This window comes from Stegodyphus dumicola, chromosome 6 (assembly GCF_044657685.1).
Source record: "Stegodyphus dumicola isolate Sdum_Otavi_A_Nest chromosome 6, ASM4465768v1".
Classification (NCBI taxonomy): domain Eukaryota; kingdom Metazoa; phylum Arthropoda; class Arachnida; order Araneae; family Eresidae; genus Stegodyphus; species Stegodyphus dumicola.
The window spans coordinates 10,273,491-10,294,447 of record NC_140773.1 but is presented as its reverse complement, the minus strand read 5'-3'; the positions used below and the strand labels follow the sequence as shown (position 1 = coordinate 10,294,447).

The window sequence follows — 20,957 nt, the reverse complement described above, 5'->3', positions numbered from 1 at the left end:
TCAAGTCTCCGATTGAAAAGATGATAGAACTATGCGAATAATATGATTACGGTAAAAAGATTTCGAGGAAAACAGTGAAGACTGAATTTTGGCACTAATTTGTTCAACTAAAATTATTCATAGCTTTAGTGTTCGCATGCTAAGAATTTAATATCTGGAATCCTTTTTATTTATCAACTTTCCTTGGCGTTAATATTTAAACCACAGTTCTTCTCTTATTAATCCTTTCTACCTTTTAAAGTCGCTGTTTAAAAAAAAAAAAAAAAAAAAAAAAGGTAGGCAGTCTAATTAGGCTTAGAGGAGTACACAAGTAAAATTTTGTGAAGATAGCACTTATCGTTTTAATTCTGTGGTGTGCCCAAAGTTGCACTCTGATTGAATAGAGCTTCGAAAAGAGTGCTGAAACGAGCATTTTGTCAATGAACTGACCGTTGAGATGAGGAGAAACAAAGAATACAGATACTCAGCCCGGTCTGGGCACACCTGGGGTTCGTCGTTTGATTTTAGGCAAGATTTCAAGGTAAAATTTTAAAACTAATATAGAATAAGGAGATTAGCATACAGCCAAAAAAATAACATAGAAATTTCTTTTCAAACAATTCCTTTTATACCCTAAAAAAAATTCTGGAAGATTTCTTTGAAAAATGAGGGTCATAAAAAACTAAACATGGCTAAAATATATGGAATGGTTTGTATTGAGCTGCCATCTACTATAAATAAAGAAGGTTCAGAGTAACCCATAGTAACCTATAAATCCTTTTTCATTCAATTTTTCTGTGCGTACAGAAGGAAATTTTTAGATCCTTTGCGGCACAGTGTGTCCGGATCGGACACACTGTGCCGCAAAGGGTTAAACTGAGTTTACGATTCAGTGTAAGCTTTTACAAGTAATTTAGTGCGAAGAGATATTTGTATTAAAATTTTATACAATCCGTCATCAAAATAATTTACAGCAAACTGAATTTGATATTTATACGTATAAAATTTGTCCAGGAGCTCATTAACAAACAGCTGGAGAATTTTTCCAACCATAAAAGGTAATCAGTCGAATTAAAAAGATCAAAACTGGTTTTAAACTTTAATTTTTTAGTATCTCATTCATTTAACTTTAGATGCTAATAACTGGATAATAGACCTAATGTAGAAAACACTTCTGCATTTGTTAATTGGCCTAGTACTGCATCTATTCCAGGTATGGGTTCAGAATCTGTTTTAATAATTTGGTTAAGTTTCCTATAATTAATGTGATTTTCACGTTTTTATTAAATATAAAAATTTTATTCAAAGTATCCGACTTTTATGTAAGTTCATTTTCAGAACTCTTTGAATAATTTTTTTTAACTGAAAAATTTAGAATACCTTTTATAAAACAAGTGCGTGTGTGATAATGGCAAAGCCTCGAGGGCTATCTGCCTAAGGGAAGGGATGTTTTCGTGGAGGACTTTCTAAGGGAAACTGGCTGGTATATACGTTACACATGGGGAAAACCAGGAAAACGCCCATGCAGCCAGCCCGTTCGCGGGATTCGAACCTCGGACCGAACTACAAGTGTTCAGCGATTTTACCGCTCGGCCGTTGGTGGGCCTTTTTAAAACAAGACGGCTTTAGAAAATGATGATCAGTAGTCCACGTGAAAGAAGAATTAAGTCACTTCTAATATTTATAACTAATATTTCAAATAAAACTGGGAAACAAGTGTCCGCAAACAAAAGACAGCCACTGTAACGTAACGTAACGTAAAGTAACATAACGTCCGTAACGTGACGTAACGTTCCAAATATTCCGGTAAGACTGCGAAGACATTTACTATACGGGAAGATCATTAAAGCTCTGCGCAACCACCGGAAACTAAAGCCAAGGTGAACTACCATTGTTTTGTGCTTCACTGTTTGATCTAAAAACTTGCAACAAAACCCCCAAAAAAATATGAAGATGTAATTATTGTTGTGGATTGATAGTACTTATAAATAATGTAAGAAGGAAAATATAAATAGAGGAGCTAGCTATATTTACTAGCATATGTCAATTAACGCATACTCAATTAATGAATATCACGCGAATTGCAATTTTTACAAGCATTTAAAATTAATTATATTATCAGCATGTAAGGTATTTCTCCCGCTTTCTTAGCATGCCTTCGCTGTGTAGCACACTTGGCACGTATTCGAGAATTCCGTGGTTCAAGTCCCGGCGAGGGCAATGCTCATTTTTCATCTCTCCTGCTTTCAAAAAATATTTAATGTCTCTACAGTGGCGCCCGAACTAAAAAAGGTGGTGGATGATGAATCTCCATCATCAGGATTTGGCAACTGGGTACCTTAATCCCCAGTCGCTCTGTAAAAGGTGGGGGATGATGAATCTCCATCATCAGGATTTAGCAGTTGGATATCCTAATCCCCAGTCGCCCTATAAAAGGTGGTGGATGATGAATCTCCACCATCAGGATTTGGCAATTGGGTACCCTAATCCCCAGTCGCCGTATAAAAGGTGGTGGATGATGAATCTCCATCATCAGGATTTGGCAATTGGGTACTCTAATCCCCAGTTGTTCTATAAAAGGGGGCGTATGTAAGGTATTTCTCCCTCCTTCTTAGCATGCCTTCGTGGTGTAGTGGTCAGCATGCTCGGCGCGTATTCGAGACGTCCGTGGTTCAAATCTCGGCGAGCGCATTGCTCATTTTTCATCTCTCCTGCCTCCATAGGATAATAACAAGTTGATGCAACCATGTTTTAGGTTTTTAAGTAACGCACGAGCATCATTTCTTCCGTGCTTTTCATAATAAGGTTCACTAATTCACTAATTAGTGACCCTTATTAACCTCATACTGAAGACGGCATGGTACCCGTAGTAAAATCTCAATGTATTTCTTGAACGCATATGAAAATAATAATGGTATAAAATCCAAATGCTTGAATCCTGCAAAAAACTTGGCTCTGAAAAACACGAATTTCTCATCTTCTTGTTGTTATTGTTGCTTATGCTCACTTGAATCCTGCGAAACCAAACGATTCTTCATATATATAGATTATATAAAAGGAAAATACGATTTCACTATGTTTAAGTTCAAAACATGTTATATATATATATATAAGAGGAAGCTATGTACATAGGTATTGTGGATTTCTAACGCAAATTATAGAAGATGGAACTATTGACATGCACGGGGTTTGCGAATATTAAAACAGACGAAAACTAGCGTCACGCCATTTTGTGATGTGAGCGCAGCTCGTGTTCTTTGCATAATTAAATTCAGTCTCACATCACAAGTTGTGTCACGTGCTGCGAATTAATGACTGATCGGAAAACCCAGACCGTGATTCAATTCAATGTTTGGCTTCGCCGCTTGCAAGAATATGCTGGCGCACGTGACAACGGATAATCAAACAGGGCTCTCACGCGTTTCACCATGTGCTTCGAGGAAATCGTAGAAAGAAACTTCCAGAATTATCGATTGGAGTGCATGTGATTCGTAAATTTCGCTTTTGAAAACGTTTGCGCTTAGGAACAGTTTGCCGAAGAAGGTCGAATTCTATTTGAAGAGAGTGATGTGTAAATAAAGTAAATTTGCAACTGGCATTTTTCCCTGTAACTTTATTTGGGTTATTCTTTTTTCTCCCGTTCAGGAATTTTATGACTAAGTTTGGAATTCGTGGAAAATGGCATCCAAATAAGGCGAAATGTTATTTTGCAAGCAAAACTGTTAGTCATAATTGCGTCATAAAAACAGAACAATAATAAGGGGTAAAAACAAAACCTTTTTTTTTTTTTTTTTTTTTTTTTTTTTTTTTTTTTTTGGAGGGGTAGCTGATTTTAATAGAGAATGCTTAGTGCAAGAAATAAACGCGAAGAGAATTATGCGAATTCTCCCAAGCATGTATTTAATTTCTTGCAAAATAAAATAAAATGAAATAGAAAGATAATAATATAAAAATTTGAAAGGTTTCAGATTTTAAATTACAACCAAATGTGCTTTTTTTTTAACATCTTGTGTGTTACCTTTATTTATTAAATATCATGTTCTTCATACTTAAACCATAAAATTCAGTTCAAGAGCAATATCGCAAAGTAATTTTAAAATGAGCATATCTTTAGAATTTCCTATACACACTCTGCCGCGCTGGAGATAAAAATGTTTTTTCTGCACAACGTTGCCATTCGCGCTTTGAAATCCTTGAGTGTTAATCGAAAATTCTTTGAAGTTTCACAGAATATGAAATCGATAATAAAACACATTTCAAATTCCGAATTCGGGCTTCCAGATGTTCATATTCGGGTCTAGACGTACGTCATTCAAATTTTGATGGCTCTGGGTACCGTTGTTTTATCACAGTACGAGAAACATGCATATATTTATGCAGATTCTTCATCATTTAATTTCTTTAAATATAATACAGGGCGATAATATTTGGTTTCAAAAATTCGAAAAGTGAAACAACGCTTGTAGTGAATCAACGCAAAATACCAAAACGAAATTAATATCTCTTCTGGGCAAATTTCTCCTTTGGACTAAAAAAAAAGATAATAAAAAGGATTTTTTTAATTTAGTTAGTTACTAAGAACCATACGCAATACATTTCCGCTTCTGGAATCACACAGAAAAACTCAGAAAATTTAGCGACTTCTTGGAATTTTATGTTTTGGTTTGGTTTATTGAGATTACGACAAAGCACACTAGGGCTATCTGCCTAAGGGGAGGAATGCCTTCGTGGAGGACTTTCTAAGGGAGACTGGCTCGTATACACGTTACACGTGGGGAAAAGAAAACCACGAAAACGCCCAAGCAGCCAGCCCGTTCGCGGGATTCGAACCTCAGACCGAACTACCAGTGTTCAGCGACTTTACCGCTCGGCCGCTGGTGGGCTGGAATTTTATGGAACGATCCTTTAAAAAAGACGCTTTTGCTCGCAAATGCAATCAATTTTCCATGTCTTTGCCAAAAATCTAAATTTTCCTAGGAAGATTCCCATTTACCATGATTCAACTCGAAGATTTTTTTCTTTACTTCAGTATGCTAGGAAGAAGCTCAGAGTTCAGCAAAATCGTAATTTGATCTGTCAATATTAACTATTTTCTGAAATATTAATGTGCATTGTTTATGATACATGTGTTGTGTTCAGGAACAAGAAGTCTAACAAGCGGATAAAAAATTATATTTGTTATTCAGATATGCAAAACAAATAGCAGAACTAAACTGTGCAATCAAAATTTTATATCTTCTTGAAGATCTATTAATGCACGTTATAAATCAAACCTCTGTCAGTTTCCCGTTGCAGTCTACTAGTCAGTTCGACTCTCATGAAAAGAGTTGAGTTGAGTTGAGTTGAGAGCAGAATCTAGACATCCGTGCGGCTTACTAAGACTATTCGGGTCTAGTCCAGGTTCCGCAACTATCCGGGCCAACACCTCATGGGGCCTATAAGGGGATACATTGGTCCTGTATACATGTTTACATAGTTCATAACATATGCTTATAGTTACATAGTTCATAATATATGCTTACATAGTTACATAGTACATGCTTATATACAAGTAGTTTGTAATACATAGATCTTTCATAATACCTGCTTACATAGTTCATACAAATACATGCTTACATAGTACATAGTGGTTACATAGTTCATACTTGCTTACATAGTTCATAATGTATTGAGCCTGTTGCATAATACATATATGTAACAGGAATGTTACATAATACATATATGGAACAGGATATGAATACATACATAGTTCATAATAATTTTCATTGGCCATAGTACATACATGTTTCGTAATATATTGAGCCTGTTACATAATACATAGTGGCTTACATAGTTCATACTTGCTTACATAGTTCATAATATATTGAGCCTGTTACATAATACATACATAGTTCATAATAATTTTCATTGGCCATAGTACATACATGTTTCATAATATATTGAGCCTGTTTCATAATACATACATAGTTCATAATAATTTTCATTGGCCATAGTACATACATGTTTCATAATATATACAGTGGGCCGTAATACATACATGTTTCATAATACATAAAATAAAAATTTAAAAAAATAAAATAATAAAAAAATAATTAAAAAAAAAGATAGAAGAGAGATCTCATGAAAAGAGAGTAAACATGAATGATCTTACTGACTGCGGAACTCATACCATCCAGCAAATGATCTAAGTATTTAAGGGCTTGAAACATCAATATACATTTAGGCTGACTACCTGTACTCCCATACTTTTCATTTTCTATGTTAGATAAATTCCATGCAGTATTCAGTACTTTATTTATACGATAGATTTTGTGCTTAAATGATTTGGCACATCTAGAAATAAGTCTTCTTAGCGTATTTTAAGATAAGCTAGGCTAAGATACCACAGTTAGCAGGTTAGATATATAACACACATTTTCGAGTTGCTATATTCTTAGCCGCCATGATCAGTATAGTAGTAGTTAGCGATGCTGGCTGTCATATCGATGGACCTGGGTTCGAATCCCGGAGAAGGCTCAGATGTTTGTAAGCGTATAATGGCTGCTGCATAGGGCAACATAAAATATATAGCGAGCAAAAAGTCCTCTCGAGTGGTTTGGTGATAAAGAAGAGGCGTTGCAAACTCACGGATCCGTCCTTCGTAGGCTACTCTTTCAAGAGCCGGACAGAACTGGGCAATAGAGGCGTAGCTGGAGTTTGCAGCACCCGCGGACAACTGAAGATTTCGCGCCCCCTCCTGTTTCGCAATATGCAAAGAATTTTTCAAATTCTCCCAATTTGGCGTCTCCTGGGTGCTGCGTCCGAGAACAGATATCTCGCCTTGCCTGTCCTAGATACGTCATTGCAGGGCAAAGTTATCTTGTGACCTGTAAGGTGCTCAAGGTCAACGACAGACACAATTCTGCGTTTTTTCCAAAATTAAATTCATGGACTTATTGTAATATGTTAGTTTTGGTTTATTTAATTATGGCAAAGCACTCGAGGACTACCTGCCTGAGAAGGAATGCCTTCCTGATGGACTTCTTAAGAGAAACTGCCTCGTATACACGTCACACATGGATATGCAGCCAACCCATTGCCAGCGATTCGAGCCCAGACCGAATTACCAGTGTTCAGCGACTCGGCCGCTGGCGGGCGCTCTAATTAGGTTGGACAACTGCGATAGGCAATAATTGCAACGATATTCTGAATCTATCGTATCAATACCTGATACGATAAGAATGTAGTAGTTCTAAAGTAATTTGAGTTCTAAAGTTCTAAAGTAATTTGTTCGATCCCTATGCACACTCGTGTGCCAACATTAAGAGAATTTGAAAAATGTGTCTATTTTTAAGAAACGTATTATTATGCCAAATTACTATTACGTACAAATTGTGCAAATATTCAGAGTCGAATTCGTAACCGTACATGCGCAGTTCTCACGTGAACCGTATGCTACCACTGGAATCTAGTTTCACGGTCTACCTAGTTGCCCGAGGGCTTCACAAGATAGGGGCTGTATGTCAGAAGACCCGCTATTTGCATTCCGCTCATTGTAGTCCACAAGAGAGCGCGTTTAGCATGGTGCAGACAACACGCTCCTTGGACCAGACTTGAGTGGAGCATAGTGCTTTTTATAGATGAATCAAGATTCAGCCTGGCCACTGTTTCTTGGCTTACCTATATCTGGAGAGAGCCTGGAACATTCTTCATTCATCAGGGAAAGGGATCATTACGGTGGTAGAGGTATTATGTTGCAAGACGCACATCCCTGCATATGTTTGAAAAAAAAAGTTCCCTGACTGCTGTGAGGTATAGCGAGGATGAGTCCAATCTTCGACTTTTCAGAGGAGCAGTTGGTTCTTGGTTCCTACTAATGGACGACAACGTTGGTCCACATAGGGCTCAGCTGGTTGACGGCTTCCTGGAAAGTGAGGATATGCGCCTCATTGATTGGCCAGCCACATCTACTGTCATTAATCCTATACAGTATGTCTGGAACGCTCCGCTCTTGGGACGGCGATTTATCTCGCCATCCTCCGAGAACCATCCTGAACTAAAAACTACCTTGATGTAGAAGTGGGATCGACTGCCGTAGGGACTCCTACGCTGGATGATCTGTCTGGCTGTGAGAGAGATTCATACTCCATTTTAGACTTATTTTCACTTCGGTATCACAATATGGATTTTCGACATTCTCGCTACTGATAATCGTAAGTACATAAAATGGCTTCTGCATGGTACCTATTTGCTGTTTGGTACGTATCTTATTTGCTATATTATTAAATGTCCAATAGTTTTCAGAAATTCAACATAATGTGTAAATTCTCTTAATTTTGCACACGAGTGTAATTTTTGTATCCGGCCTTATGTAACTGTAATTGTACACACCCTTTAGTAATTTCGAGAAACCGAAGGTACTAGACATTTCTCGGCTGACAGAGGAAAACTATATAGGACCGAAGAAAGCATCATTTTTCAGTTCAATTCAGGGTTAGTTCAGAGTTTAACTCTGAGTATTGGGAGTATTGAGAGAGCACTGTACTGATTATGATGTCGTGTCTATGACAAAGTGCAATTATATAGCTTCGAAGACAGCTTTTGCAACATCGGCAGCTCTATTAGTATAAAGTAGGTCCACTGGGTTTTCAATGCCGATGCCAAACAGTCTGGCCTGGATTGCTGGGCAGCTGAAGATGTGATGGCCAGACAGTGGGATGTCATCTGGGCAATGAGGACAAATGCTGGTGTAACTACGCTGTCCGTCTGCAAAAATCCTCGTCCCTTTTAAGTCCTAAGTCTGGTTATGATAGTCGATATGGCTCTGTCACAGTTCAATTCCAGGATGGAGTTCCTTTAACTTGACCGAAACATTTCATAGAAGAAGAAGTTGCCAGAGCCTCGAAGAGGTTGGACTTCTGGCTGTTGATCCACGGGAGGTATTTTATTTCCCTCATACCACCCAAGGATAAACCTATGGAGGCATTCCCCGATCCGCCACCTGGGGACGCGCTCTCTAGGGATTGCAGGCTCCCCCGAGAGCCTGTAACCCCTAGAGACTATACTAGCACTGTACTAGCTTACACATTTGTAAGCACTGTACTAGCTTACACATTTGAGGCTTTTCATTCTCAGAAGTTTGAAGTGTAACTACAACAACTTAATTCTTGAGATTGCATTTTAGAACAGATGCAAAAGTTCAAAACCAGCGCCCACCCGCACGTCCCTGTTTCGTTTTCCCTAATAATAATGGAGATGAACCTTTCAAAATTTCTGTCTTAAAGAGAAGTTCTTCCTTGTTAAAGTCATAGTGATCATAGTTCAATTGGCATTTGCATTTTGCGTTCAAAAATTCTGACAGACTAAAGAAGCCATGCCAAGAGAATGTAGTTGTTGAAATCTGGTATTAATTTCTTTTAATACTATTTCTAGTATGAAAGTTATTTCTCTATTCAATTTAGTTCCGTACAGAAATTCAGAATCTCGCTACTTTTCATGTGCCTCGACGATCTGTATGACCAAACCCTATAAAATAATGAATGTTTCACGTGGAAAATGAAGCCGCCAAAAATGGGCCGTCCAGGAGAGATCGGGCCATCCGCCCTGTTTTACCTACAACACTGGACATGGAATAGATTCACTACAAATTTCAGCCTTGGAACACTATAAATGGCTGTATCACTTTTCAAACTGCTGCCACCAAATATTATCGCCTTGTATTATATTTGAAGAAATTAAAGAAGGAAAAATACGCATAAATGTATGTATGTTTATCGCACTGTGATAAAACAACGGTATCTAGAACCATCCGACTTTGAATGACGTAATCCTACTGCGAATATGGGCATCTGAAAGCACAAATTTGAAATTTGGAATTTGTTTTATTATCGACTTCATATTTTGTAAATCTTTAACGAATTTTGGATGAACAAACTCAAGGATTTCAAAGCAAGAAATTCCAACGTTGTACAGAAAAAAACATTTTTTTCTCCAGCGTGTGAGAATGCGTATCCGAAATTCTAAAGATATGCTCAATTTAAAATTATTTTGTGATATTGCTGTTGAACTGAATTCTATGGTTTAAGTGCAAAGAACATGATATTTAATAAATAAAGGCAACACTCTACGGGGGAAAAAAGCTTTTTATCTCCAGCGCGTGGAACTGTGTATCGGAAATTCTAAAGATATGCTCATTCTAAAGAACTGAATTTTATGGTTTAAGTGTAAAGAACATGATATTTAATAAATAAAGGTAACACACAAAAAGTTTAAAAAACGCCCGTTTGTACGTAATTTAAAATCAGAAAAACCTGTCAAATTTTTTATAGTATTATTATTATTATTATAGTTTTATATAACATCGTGTTTCCAGTACTTATTGTAGTTATCTCATTGTGTTTATCTGTATATTAACTATTATTATTATTATTATTTTTCAATTTCCGATACCACCACTTTGAGAGTACAAAAAGGAGCACATTACCGCATGCACCTTGAATCTACAATTAGTTCGTGTTTTAGAGAAAAGGGGAGTTTTGAGTGCTATTGTCGTACAAGATAAAACAATCGCTCATACTGATTTGCGGGCAAAAATAGCTATTTAGGCCAACTTCAGTTTGATCAATGGTATCTCCGTGGACTAATTTTTACCTTCCTTATCCTTCAGATTTAAAATCCTATTAATTTCAGGCTCTACCAGTTTGAGTATATCTGGGAAGTATGCACTCTTTGTCTCTGATGATGACCAAAGTATCGCGGCATTCTGTTATTTGTCCTGTAATGTTTCATGCGACTTTTGATACCATGATATCATGATTTCAACATAATCGTAGCTGACATAGATCGTACCTAGACGGAGATCCTGCTTTTGAAAACGAAATTTCTTTGTTCCAATGCAGTTTCGACTCTGTACCTTAAAACTGTAATCCTTGCACCGTCGTAGTTCCCTGTAGCATTTAAAATTAAGCCTTTATTTCAACACCCCGAAAAGATGTTTATTATGTTTAAAAAGCCGGTTTTTTAATCCTGGAAAATATAAGTAATACCACTTCAGAGAAAGATTGGCTGCAAACTTCATGCACAAGCAATCTAATGAACTGAAAGCACAGCTATGCATTGAATGACTCGTTAGATATTTAGGAAATAAATGCCATGGGATATTAATTTATAATGAATTGCAAAATCTTTATCCAAACTTTGCTTTCTTTAACAGCTCATTTTAAATATAAGACACCAAATTGTATACTTTTAATTTCGAGATGGGGCTCATTTTTTAAAATAGTAAGTCTATGGTAACAACTTACCTTAAAACCTTACCATTTATTAAACTGAAATCTGCCTGCCAAGATCAGATTGCAATTTATTTTTAGTCTTGTGATTATTTATATTTTTTAGTTTTTTAAATAGCTGCCCAACTGGCATAGCGGTTAGTGACAGACTCTCGTAGAGTGAGTGATTGACGGGGAAGTGAACACCATTCCTCTACCATTGTGGCTAATTGGTTTAGCGCCACGTCCACCATTCTCTAAAGCTATACACAATGCTTGACACAATACTTGACATAATACTGTACATAATACTTGCTAATACTTGTCATAATACGATACTAAATACATACTTGACATGATATAATACTTGACATAATACAGGGTGTTTGTATAGTTCCGGCCCCATTTTGATGTTTAATAACTCATAAAATAATAAAGATAGATTAAAATTAGTAACATAAATGATTAGATAGACTCAAAAAGTTTCATGACCTTTGTCAATGAATTTCCACGTGTGCCCCCTTCGTCGCACGGGGAATATCAAGTCGATATTCAATTTCACGCCAGGTACCGGCAAGCATGTCGGCATCCACAGAGGCTATTGCGGTTATAATTCTGGCTTTTAGGTCATCCATGTTCGATACTCTTCTCCTGAAACGTTGTCCATTACAAATCCCCAAAGGAAAAAGTCCAGCGGCGTTATATCAGATGATCTGGGTGGTCAAGGAATTGGACCTCCTCGCCCAATCCATCTTCCTGTAAAATGGTCATTCGAAGAACTACGGCCGATGGTACCCCAATGAGGTGGTACACCATCTTGTTGCAAAAAGACATGCGACTGAAGCTCCTCTAGTTGTGGAAATACGAAGTTTTCCAACATGTCTAAGTATACGACTGATGAGACCGTCTTTTCTATAAAAGAGAAAGGCCCAATGACTCGGTCATGCATTAATCCACACGACACATTAACCTTTGAGGAATCCTTTTGTGCCTCACGGTATTCATGGGGTTTTTCAAATCCCCGTATGCTCACATGATGGCGATTAACAATGCCAGAAAGATGCCAAAAACAAAAGAGAGAAAAATGCAATTAATAAGCAGACGATATTTACAAAAGTAAAGATATTCAAACCTGAAAAGGAAAATATATAAGTTATTCCATGAATAAACGTCATAAGTTTGTTTATATCTTCATTATTCCATGAATAAACGCCATAATTTTGTTTATATCTTCATTATTTTACGAGTTATTAAACATCAAAATGGGTCCGGGACATTATAAACACCCTGTACTATACTTAATACGTACTTGACATGATATAATACTTGACGTAATACAATACTTAATACATACTTGACATGATATAATACAACACTGACTGAATACTTGCTAATACTTGACAATAATGCCTGTGACATAATATTTGCTCATAATACATATTCTTGATATAAATACGGGCTCCTAAGAAGGTCCTGAGAGATTAGTGCACTTGGGACAGGTTTGTGCCTATATCTGATAGTTTGTCCATTACCTTTATAACTTGCCTGACTAAGTGTCTTTGTTTGATCATGTAGTTACCAAAAGCGTGGAAATGCATGCATTGGTATAAAGCTTGGAGTGCAAACCATTTGTTATAGGACAGTCCACTATAAATGCTCAGGGGTGCCAGTGTCACCGCAGGAACACTGGTCTGTATTTATAATTGCATGCTTAGCATAGTACATAGGAAAATGACCGTGTCCTGACGAGGATTGGATTGATATAAATCCTCTTAGGACACGGTCCTTTTCCTATGGTCTATTTCCTAATCCTGTATCATCACAGGTGATATGATCTTAGGTACGACGGCCAGTATTACTGATGTCCCACTCTGCCTGCCATATTGATACTGCCTGAAGTTTAACCTGTCTTTTCAAACTAACCTCTCTGCCGAAGGACTCAGGTTCGAATCCCGGAGAAAGCATGGATATTTCTAAATTGTAGTGTCTTTGGGACATGGGGGCACTCTATAAAGTCCTCTTGAGAGGCTGGTGGTTGAGGAAGAAGTGTAGAAGACCATCGGATCCGACCTCCCCCTGAGTGACCGATGGTACCCCCAAAAAATTGGGGGCGGAACTGAACTAAAGTCTCGGTACCAGCGACAGACGCATCTGACACCTTGCCACGATGAAGTTCACGGGCATTGTCAGACAAGCGACACTCCTAACAGTTTTTGAAATATTTAAAAAAAATTGTTCTGGAGTTTAAGCTTAAACTCCTCGTGGTATTAGGTTTCGAATCGCAGTTTTCTACACTTAAAAAAAATAATATATGTTTCTATGTTTATTTACTATTTTATTTGCTTATTTTATATATCATTGTAATTGTAACTACTCCAAGCTTTTATAGATATAGCTTTTTTTAAAACTATGTACAAATAATGAAACTATAAAAAGAAATTACAGAGGCTGGTTATGTTAAGTAGGCTAGGTGGCGCAGTGGTTGGTTGGTTGGTAACGGAGGACGGGGACGCCTGATGTCTAACAGAGGTAAACAGGCATGTGTCCCACGCCTTCCACTAACCAGGAACAACTCCCTGAGGCCTCAAGAGGCCGCCTCGGAGCTTTTTAGGATGTTAACAAGAGCATTTAGTCGCGCAGCAGCACCGCGGGTCCTGGGTTCGATTCCCGGGCTGGGCAAGGTTGACTCAGCCTTTCATCTATTGGAGCCCACCAGGCCGAGCGGTAAAATCGCTGTTCGGTCCGAGGTACGAATCTCGCGAACGGGCTGGCTGCTTGGGCGTTTTCGTGGTTTTCCCCATGTGTAACGTGTATACGAAGTCAGTTTCCCTTAGAAAGTCCTCCACGAAGGCATCCCTCTCCTTAGGCAGATAGCCCTAGTGTGCTTTGCCATAATTAAATACACCACACCACCTTTCATCTATTGACTGAGCCGATAAAATTAACACCAAGTTCGCTTGAAGACTAAACACCGGAGGTCCTGTGACAAGCTGACCACTTTGTACAGGACATAGTATGCTCATGTACCCAGGGGTTCATGGTCAGGAAAGCGGATATCAGGATATTATACAATGTCTGGTGTTTTTAGGATAAGCATGAAATATGACAATTACTATATGCTAATTCCGAAGTCAAACAACAAAAATCAGCGTTATATTTTTTAAAATTTTCACAGGACTTAGTTTCGATGGTTTTACCGAACCACCATCCTCAGCTGCAAAACTATTTATTCGGCGTGTTATTGTGTCTTAATTACTATATGCTTTACAAATGACAAATAGTCTTTAGGCTACGCATGGAAAAAAAAAAAAAAAAAAAAAAAGATCATGTTAAGGCTATTATTAGAAAGACCGCCACTCCTCAAAAATATAAACATTATTTTGAAAAAATAATGGAAGAGTTCCATTAAATAATTCTTATTCAAAATGAAAGTTATTTGAAACAAAATTTATGCTAAAGAAAACCAATTTTCATATTAAAAAAAAAAAAAAAAAAAAAAAAAAAAAAATTAACCTATTTGTTGCAACATGGTAGGCTTGAGTGATATTTCAAATTCACTTCAATTTCATGAATTTGTGCATGACTACATATACATATTTCGAAGAATTTCGCAAAGAATATGAACAATTTCGTTGTTTGTTGACCTATTGTGTGATAAATCAAACGATTATTCTTGTATAAACAATAATTATACGTGAATTATTATACGTTAATTTCAAATTATGTTAAACCGTAATGTGGTGCTGAAGTACCACCACACAGACGTCCGTCAATGCATATGAACATATTCAAGATTCGTGGCTGATGTTTCCTTTGACGTTTAGTTTCCCTCTGTTTTAGTAAATATTTAAGTGTTAAAAACATGCAAATTGAAAAAAAAAAAGTTGAATTCGTCTTCTGAACCTTTTTTTTTCTAAAATTAAATACATCGATTTCATTTACAGTATTAATTTTATACGAATGTGATAGTCGAATTATTCCTAAAAAGTCATCTCCGTAAACTTACTTTTACCACAAGGTTTAGTTTCTTTTATCTCTAATAGATGGCGCTAACGTGATTAGGATATTTCGAAATCACGAATTATTCCTCCGCGGCCTTGAGGCAATCTCACTCTCTCTGTTTTTAGTTTTATTTAAAGCCTCGCCTCCCTTTTTTTATAAAAATGTTTTGAATTTTAATACACCGGACCATATTATATTTTTTTAGTTTCTGAAAATTAGCTTGCGGTTTCTGCATCGAACATTATACAGGATACAGTTTAATAAACATATAGGCGATATAGATGTCAATAGCGTATTTTCTTTCGATCTTGTAAGAGAAAGAAGACCCCTACAGTAGAATTCCAATTATCTGGAATCAATTGGGAGCGCACCCCATTCGGATAATCAAAAATTCGGATAATGGATTTTTTTTTTTTTTTTTTTTTTTTTTTTGTGTGTCTACGTACACAATTAATTACTGTGTGTACTATATGTTGAAAATGGGAGAAAAAAAGGTTTTATTTTTTTAAAATGAAAAGGCAACACTTCTACGTACATGTTATTAAGCTTATTGTACAGTACTCACAAGTGCTGAAAGTCATTGCTTGTTGAACATCTCGGTCAAAGTGTAAGCTGTTTTACTTCATTACTTCATCCGTTTTCGGGCAGCCAAGTCGGACATGTTCTTGACAATGAGAAGTCGCATGTGGGCACACTCGGACTGACGCTCCATCCACTTCAATGCAATTTCAAAGCCGGCAAACGGTTCATTGGATGATGGCCCCGTGTCCCCTTTAACTTAAACATTAAGGTCATCTTCTTCCTAGACTCTTTCTTCTCACAAACTTTGAACAAGTTCATCATCATTTAGGATTTGAAACCAGGGCTCTGACAAACCACACGCCATCCATTCTGCTGTATCCTCAGCACTAACTCCTGAACATTTAGGAATTTTCAAAAGAAAGTTTCTTAATCCATCACGTGACACGTCATCCTCATCTTCTCCTGTTTCTTCCCTTTCCTTTTCTTGAGCTTGTTTTTCCTTTTTTTTCCTTCTCTTCTTCAGTTGATTCTAAAAAAATTCTGAAAGCGATTCGGATAGTCGGAGTTCGGATAATTGCAATTGTACTGTCTATGACTTTCATCAAGTTACTGTTTTACATAAACTGATTGTTGGCTTAAATTTTGCAGTTTTGCATTTGCACGGAAAAGAAGGAAATTCTGCAAAACTTATTATCAAATAAACATTCATATCGGACAGCTTCTCTTGCATTTATACTGTTACGAAATGTACAGACGCGGTAAGATGGTTTCCCCGCAAAGCAGTTTCAGGGTTGCCATAAAATGGCAAAAGATGGCAGGGTTTCCATATTTGGCGAGAAATCGTCCATTAGGCGACAAAATTGGCGATATACCATGGACTATGTAGGAGAACCTTTCGGAACGAATTCTTACCAGTTTAGCCCAGAATGTTCCCGAACACAAGCCGAAAGCTATATAAACCCTGCTGGTCCGCAGTCGGCGAGTGTGTGCGCCTTGTCTACCGAGCTGATAGTCATTGAGTGAGTGTTTCGAAGTCTAACGCCGAGTTGGTCGTCGAGTGCATAGAGAGAGTCATCGTCGAGTTTTGTCTTAGGCTGTGCTGAGTCGAGAGCTATACTCTTATGTATCGTCGAGTGCATCGCGTGGAGAGTCTAGAGAGTACGTGGAGAGTCGGGAGCTGTACTCTGGTGCTTTGCAGTGAAGCTGTCTTCACCGTGATAGCCTGATAACCTGAAGGCTGTGTCGCTGATCGTGCCAGCGTGTTTATAGTTGTTCATCGACGACTGTAAAACGTGTTTTGGAGCTATCCTGACAGTAGTGGTTAATAAAGTGTGTTTCGATGCTTCATCAAGTAGTGTCCTCATTATTCACTCCAAATACATACAAACCCCATACGAACGTGAAGGAAGAAAATAACGTCACAACTGGTGTCAGCAGAGAAAAACGCAACAATACTTTTAAAAATACGAAAGAAAACAGTCCCCCCCTTTTTTTTGTCTTAAGTAATACATTCACGCTTTCCTTTAAATAAATGTTTAGAAAAATAGCGGAAAAATGTGGAATAATAATAAAATAAATGTTTGATGCTGGATTAATCGTGAAGCAGTATAAGCATGTGCTTACGATCTCAAGAAAAGAGGGCATCAAAAATTCCATTTGCTGACTTTACCAAGGAATATATGGTGCACATAAACAAAAACGGATAGAGAGAAGGAATGAAGAAAAAAAGTGGCTTAAACATACGTGCAAGACACCAAATCTTTTAAGTGCTTAGGGCCTCTGAAAGTCTTAATCCGGCCCTGTTGAAACTTGGAGACCATCATATGAATTTAAAGAGTGCAGTAGATTGGAGATCATAATTATTAGCCCAAAGGGGTAATTTTGCCCAGAAGGGCTACTGATTTCTTTCTGGCATTTTTCATCGGTTCACTATAAATGTCTATTCACTTTTCAAATTGGTGCCACCCAATATTAGAGCCCTACATTATATTCAAAGAAATTAATCCTTTGGGTACATTTGACGTCTGAGACACGACATTCACTTTTTATCTCCTAGGAGCGGTTGACGTGTTTAAGACGTCAAACCAAAAATTAAACTCTTGGGTACATTTAACGTCTGAGAGACGGCATTCACTTGTTTTCCCTAGGAGCGGATGACATGTCTAAAACGTTATTTGAGGTTAGGCACAATTCTGTTCATTTCATTGTAGCTTGTATCAGTCATAATAGAAGAGGCAATTACAGTATTTTGGTGAACATTATTTGCGATACACTGCCCCCCATTATGTCAAAAACAAGGAATATATTTTATGATAGTGATAGCGAAAGCGACTTTGAGAAATCTAAAGGAGAATTGTTTAGTGATCCTGAAATTGACAATTACAATGAAATACAAAGCGAAGGTGATGAAGACGGTATTGAACTAGAAAATGATGACAATTGTAATATAATATGAAGGTTTCGAAGACGCACAAGACGTCTATCGAGCAGTGATAGTGAATCTTCACGTGAATCAGTATCAGAGGAATGGATTTGGGAAGAAGAAGAAAATGTAGCCGATATAAAAGGTTTTTCTGAAATATCTGGAATTAATCCGTTGAGCCTGCGTAGACTGGGTAGTAATCCTACGCCTTTTAGATGTTTTGAAAAAAGTCTTGAATGAAGATTTTTGGGACACTATAGTAGAAGAGACGAATAGATATGCCAGACAAGGGATAGAAAAAGACGGTTGTGTAAAAAAAAAATTAAAAAAAAAAAAAAGTGGTTTCCTGTAAGTTCTGATGAAATGAAAGCTTATATTGCATTATGCATCTTGATGTCGCACATGGAGAAGCCAAAAATGCATATGTATTGGTCAAAAAGATATGCAATAAGTACTCCAATTTTTGCCAGCACTATGGCACGCGATAGGCTTTTGATATTTCAAGCTTTCTACATTTTACGGATAATGAAGAGGAAAATAAAGATGACAGAATAAGAAAGATTAGAAATATAGTGGATTACCTAAATACTAAATTTTGTTACATTTATACTCCTAAAGTGAAGTAGCTATTGATGAATCGCAACCAAAAATTATATCCGTTCCACATGCAAATTTTTCTCAAATAAATCCGTACCTAAGGGGTTAAATAATGAAGAATTTGCATGAATGTATATATGTTTCTCGCACTGTGAAAAAACAGCGGTACCTAGAGCCATACAATTTTGAATCACTTACGTCTCCAGTCGAATGTGGGTATCTGGAAGCACAAATTTGGGATTTGTTTTATCATCTATTTCATATTTTGTACAGCATTTATGAGCTTTTGATAAAGAAACTCAACGATTTCAAAAGGAGCATTGGCAGCACTGTACGAGGGAAAAAAACATTTTTATCTCCAGCGCGCGAGACTGTACATGGGAAATATATTTGAAATGGAGGAGTTGTTAAATCCAACCCCAGCAATGGCTGAGCGGTTAAAAACGGCTGAACACTAGGAGTTCGTCATGCAAGTGGTTTGGCTGAATAGTTGGTTTTCTTGGTTTTACTATTGCGTAATTGAATCTTTGCATGGGTTCGAAGCCAAGACGTGCTACCAGTGTTCAGCAGATTTTAACCGCTCAGAAAATGCTGGGGTTATTATTTTTTATTTACACCGCCACAAGTGGTTGACTGATTTGTAAGCACGAGTCGTGCATTTATGTTCCAGTTCTGACTTAATAGCGAGGTTTATTAAAACTACTTAAGCTTCGTTCTTCCCAGACGAAGCGATAATTCGCTGTAAGTCTGTTAGGAGTTTGGACTTAGTTTATGTTACCAATACAAGTCAAACTTTATAAAATTCTGAAACTAAACGTATGACTCTGTTTTTACTTTTACAGCACCAAAGAAACACTTTTTTTATATGAGACAATTTTGCATGTTATGGAAGAAAAATCTTTGTGCGGAAAGGAACTTGGCATATCATCGTATTTGTTTGGTCTGTTTTTGAAAAATGAGCATATATTACGATTAAGCAATAGCTCACGCAGTGGAAAAAATACAGAACTCTTATATATAAACAGTATGTAGTTGTTTTACGTTAATATTTACGAACTTTGCAAACCAAGCTACATATCGTACACATTCATCCAAATCAGAAGCATTCTATGAAATTCTGGGATTGCGACGGTCAAAATCAAAATTTGAAATAATTTCAGTACTGTACCGACTGCAAAATTAACACATCCATATATTTAACTAATAATATAATTTATTCGTGTCTTTTGCTAGCTCGTTACTTTAAAGAGTGGTTCTCAGCCTTTTTTGCCCATACACCCCTTTCAGCACTGCTAGGCAGTTCTCCTTCCCTCCTTTCCCAATTTCGAAATATATACAGGGGTTGGACAAAAATATGGAAACACCTTTAAAAAAACATGTTTCTTTGCTTAATATGGTGTAGGAAACCCGTTAGCATCCAAAACAGCTCGCACTCTTCTCGGAATGGATAAATACAGTTCCTGTATGTTTGCAAAGGGAATATTATACCATTCTTCCTGCAAAACGGTGGCAAGTTCAGATAACGATGTTGGCGGTGGATAACGAGAACGCACTTTCCGTTCCAATGTAGACCACAAAGGTTCGATAATATTCAGGTCTGGTGACTGTGGTGGCCAGGGGAGATGGGACAACTCATCCTCGTGCTCAGGAAACCAGTCCTGGACAATATGAGCTGTGTGAACAGGGGCTTTGTCGTCTTGGAAGACACCATCACCATCGGGGAACAAAGTTTGTACCATGGGATGAACTTGATCGGCCACAATGTTCACATAAGTCATGGCAGTCATGTGCCCTGACACAGTTATCATGGGGCTAGCAGAGAACCACGATATGGCTGCCCAAACCATAACAGAACCCCCGCCATGTTTCACTCTTGGCAACAAGCAGTCTGTATTATAGGCTTGAGATGGCGTTCTCCAGACGTAAACTCGGCCAGAAGTGGGAAACTATGTGAAAGAAGACTCGTCAGACCATATTACTCGCTTCCACTGCTCTATAGTCCAGGCTTTATGACTTAAACACCACCTTTTCCTGTTACGGGCATTAGCATCACTGATGAGTGGCTTCTCAATTGCAGCACGGCCAGCAATTCCCTGTTTATGAAGCTCCCTTCTAATTGTTTTGGTACTCAAAGGGTTCGGTAACACAACATTCATTTCAGCAGTAACTTTTGCAGCCGTGGTCTTCTT

At 37.5% G+C, this 20,957-nt stretch overlaps 1 protein-coding gene and 1 long non-coding RNA gene across 2 annotated transcripts in view; one reads left to right on the top strand and one right to left on the bottom strand.

Moving 5' to 3' along the window:
- Positions 1–20,957, top strand: part of cwo (transcription factor cwo) — a 228,321-nt gene that overhangs the window by 13,792 nt on the left and 193,572 nt on the right. The window lies entirely within an intron of this gene.
- The window catches only part of LOC146996669 (uncharacterized), a 53,004-nt gene that overhangs the window by 18,937 nt on the left and 13,110 nt on the right, over positions 1–20,957 (bottom strand). The window lies entirely within an intron of this gene.